At 45.7% G+C, this 4,161-nt stretch overlaps 1 pseudogene across 1 annotated transcript; it reads left to right on the top strand.

Annotated features, from left to right (window-relative positions):
* Positions 1-3,065: 3,065 nt before the first annotated feature.
* LOC307051856 (nuclear transport factor 2-like) lies at positions 3,066-3,449 on the top strand (annotated as a pseudogene). The gene has a single exon. The product of its transcript is annotated as a nuclear transport factor 2-like (transcript).
* The last annotated feature ends 712 nt before the right edge of the window (positions 3,450-4,161 follow it).

Here is a 4,161-nt window from a genome sequence, read left to right as displayed (position 1 = left end):
GGTCCAAAGGTACAAACTTCCAGTTTACTTCCTGGGGTAGTAAAGTACATCATGGTGACTGTAGTTAACCACAGTGTATCGTATATTTGAAAGTTGCTTAGAAAGTAGATCTTAAAAGTTCACACACATGGGCTTCCCTGGTGGCTCAGTGGTTGAGAATCCGCCTGCCAATGCAGGGGACACGGGTTCGAGCCCTGGTCCGGGAAGATCCCACATGCTGCGGAGCAGCTAAGCCCATGTACCACGACTACCGAGCCTGCGCTCTAGAGCCCGTGAGCCACAACTACTGTGCCCGCGTGCCACAACTACTGAGTCTGCGCTCTAGAGCCTGCGAGCCACAGCTACTGAAGACTGTGCACCTAGAGTCTGTTCTCTGCAACAAGAGAAGCCGCCCGGGGCATGGCAAGCAAGAGTAGTCCCCTCTCACTGCAACTAGAGAAAGCACCGCGTGCAGCAGCAATGAAGACCCAATGCAGCCAAAAATAAAATAAGATAAATAAATTTTTAAAAAATTCACACACACAACTGTAACTTTGTGTGGTGATGGATTTAACTAAAATTGTGTTAACTAAACTTACTTCACAATATATACATATGCCCCAGGTAGTTTTGATGTAGGTGGGCTCCCACTGCTCTTTGAGAAATACTGACAGACCAGTGATGCTAAAATGCAGATTGGAAAGACTTTCACCTAGTACTTAAAATTTGGAAGGTTTTGGAGGGAGCCAGGAATCAGAATTTTCATTACACACACAGTTTCAAAGGCTGCTGTTTAAGAACTCATAATCTAATAATATGGTTACTGTCTCTCACACTTTTTAAAATTGAAAGCCAAAGAAATATATTTAACATTGTATCTAGTACATATGTATTTATGTGTATGTAAATATGCATGTATGTATAAAATGGGAACAAAATTTAGGGAACAATATTTACCTGACATAGCCTGATAAGAAAAAACAGCCCCCTCTATAATCAGAATTTTGTCAAGTGTTCTAAAAGTTAAAGTAACACAACAAAAAAACTCCTTTCATTTTCCTCACTCAAGGTCCTGCTTCTCTTTGTTGTTCCCAATAAAGCCGGGACTCCTCTGATTCCTCTTTTAAATGTATATTTGGATCCCTTTTCAAATGCAAATTCCACTTTATCTATGGGTATTTATGGTAGATTTCAAAAACACATGCTTGAATGGCTTTTCAAACATAGATTGTGAGTTTACTTTTGAGGACTTCCCAGACTCCCAGTGTTGATCCCCAAACCAGAAGTATTTGGGAGGCGGGGCTGTCTCCTTTTGTTCTCTAAAAGACCCCATAAACTTGTGGAGATAGGAACTGTAATGAAGTAAGCAGTGGTTTCTTGCTGGTGGATACTCCCCTCATTCTTACTTCTCGCAGATCTTGAGAAAACAAAAGCCCTATTTCAGACATACCAGAGTCTATGGACTCATTTCCAAAACTAGAACAATGTGCTCTGGCCATCTAATCTCCACTAGTCTCTTCTATTAAAAAAATAATAATACTGGACCACTACGTTGATTAAGCCATGCACAACTCACAGGGTGAAACACACCAGTCTAAGACCTGTTGGGAAAGGATTTGTTGCGAGGTTCCAGGTTTAAAGGGCTCCCTGTTCTCGTTCTGAGTGGCATTCACTGAGCCCTCAGGACCTGGGCGGACAACAGTCCAAAGAAACTGAACTCGCAGATCTTTTTTTTTTTTTTTTTAAAGTCCCCAGTAGGAAAGACGAGTGCAAAAAGTGCTGGGTATCAGAGATGTCGGTGCAAGTGTAAGGAGAGGGAAGGCAAATTCGTAAAACCTCGTGAGGAGCTGTAGTCGAAGGAGAAGATGGAAGCTCAGACCCGGGGGCTATTTGCCCTTCGGCAGTGGTTCTCAACTCTGGGAGACCAGCTTTTCTTTTTCATTTGCGAATGTGAGGAATCCCCGCAGGTGCTCAACAGCAGCTGTGCAGGAAAGCCAGCGCGGTGCCACGCCTTTTCTTCTTGTTTATTCAATTTGTCATCAACGACGCATCGGAACAATCGAGAGACAAAAACGTGTTCGCTTCCTTTTTTCAGAAGATTCCCTAGGAAAACGATTTGCTTTTAAAATTTCTTTGAACAACCTTCCGCCCTAGAAATGGGAGAACTGAAATTCCGGTTAATTCTGATTTCAAATACCTGCATGGCAATTTGGGAATAAACATTCATCCCCAAGCCCTCTCTCATTCATCTATGGGAGAAGGGAGGAACTACCTAAGACCCCGCAATGTCACCCCTCCAAGGGTGATAGGGCCAGCGCGAGCCCTTCTTACCGCGGTGTCCCGGAACCAAAGTTGGTGACCGGTGGTTACCGACAGTGGCGGGCGGCTCCTGGGTCCAGCCGTCTGCCGGAGTAGCCTATTTGAGATACAGCACCCACCCTTAGAAATTCCCGCGCGGGCGCCTATGTACTTGGCAGGATGCACACCTCCCCGATCCTCGCCTTCCCAGCCCGTAGAGCGACGGCAGAGAGGCTGCTGTTCTAGACCCTCCCTTGCGGCCAGCCCGCCCCTCCCTAGGCTTCAGGGCCTTTGTAAGGCGCGACCACCTGCGTCAGAGAACGAAAGTGGCACTGGCGGGGCTGACCCCCAGAAACTTCTGGATCCCGGGCGGGGGCCACCGGTGGAGATGGGGTGGGAGTAGAAAGAATTACGCAAGGCGTGAGGGTTCAGTGGAGAAAGCAAGGGAGAAGTCCAAGGGCTTGAAGTGTCCGGCTTCCAGCAATGGGAAAGCTCTGTAATAACAGAGAGACCAGGCAATGGTCCCTGTAAAGAGTCCCGGAAATCAGGGGTCAGATGTACTTGTTGTGTCCCTAGAAATTCCTCACATGCGGCTGTTAACTTTTCCAGGCTTTTTCAACTCAGTTAAGGAGTCTGATGCTGGATAATTTCTGAGGATTTATCAGGGTGTTAGCTCTGTGCTACTAGAGTAAGTAAATTTTAAAACAAACGAACAGACAGACCGCGCTGGGTTTCTGTCGCCATCGTTGCAGCCCCTTGGGTCTCAACAAGACCGGTGATGCTCCAGAATGGGAGACAAGCCAGTTTGGGAGCAGATTGTATCCAGCTTCATTCAACATTACTACCAGTTATTTGATAACAACAGAACCCAACTAGGCGCAATTTATATTGACGCGCCATGCCTTACCTGGAAAGGACAGCAGTTTCAGGGGAAAGCTGCCATTGTGGAGAAATTGTCTAGCTTCCATTCTGCAAAATCCAGCACAGCATCACGGCTCAGCACCATCAGCCCATGCCAGAGAGCTGCATCATCAGCATGGTTGTAGCCCAGCTCAACGCAAGTGAAGACACTACCACGGGCTTCCACCAGATGCTTCTATTAAAGAGCATCAACTGATGCTTGGGTTTGCACCAATGACAGGTTCAGGCTTGCCCTGTACAACTTGGGCTAACGCTCTCCCAGCCAGGCACTCATGCTGTTTCCTCCTCCCCCCTCTTCCCAATACTATTCACACTCCTCCAGATGCTCCGAATATCATACACAAATGAGCAGGGCCGCGGTGGGAGTGAGCGCAATACGCTGCTGCTACTGAGGTATTGTGCGTGATGTTTGGACGCTAGACTAGTTGCATCTGACAGGAGAAGTTTGTGTTCTACCAGCGCATGCCTTGGAAAGACAAGTTAATGCAAAAGGTTGTCTTTTTTTTTTTTTAATCTACTGACAAGTTGTTTTAGTAACCCAAAGAAGTGAAGGAGAAAGCTGCTGCCTCACTGCCCAAATGTACTGATTTGTTCAGATGTTTCAATGCCTCATGATACAATAAAACCACGGAAATTTTCTTAACAAAAACAAACAAACAAACAACCTTTTTAAAGAAATTATACCAAGTAGTTGTGTGGGGGGTAAAGGCAGATGTTTTTGGAAGTGAGGCTAAGGATAGAAGTAGATGATAACCTTTCAACTAGAATAGATAATGTAAAGAAAGAAAATAGGAACACAAAGTAACATTTACATGATCTATTCTTAAAGTGGGAAATCTGCGTCATCTAAGCCACAGGGAAGATAGCTATGTTCACATCAAGTTGGTTTTAGATGGTACATCTGTCTTATTTGTTAAGTCCCATTAGCCTTCTTCGTGGCAGAGCTGGGGAGTCCCTAGGAAG

Source organism: Hyperoodon ampullatus (genome assembly GCF_949752795.1).
Source record: "Hyperoodon ampullatus genome assembly, chromosome: 4".
NCBI lineage: Eukaryota > Metazoa > Chordata > Mammalia > Artiodactyla > Ziphiidae > Hyperoodon > Hyperoodon ampullatus.
Note: the sequence above shows the minus strand (reverse complement) of the source record. Positions and strands in the feature narration are given on the sequence as shown.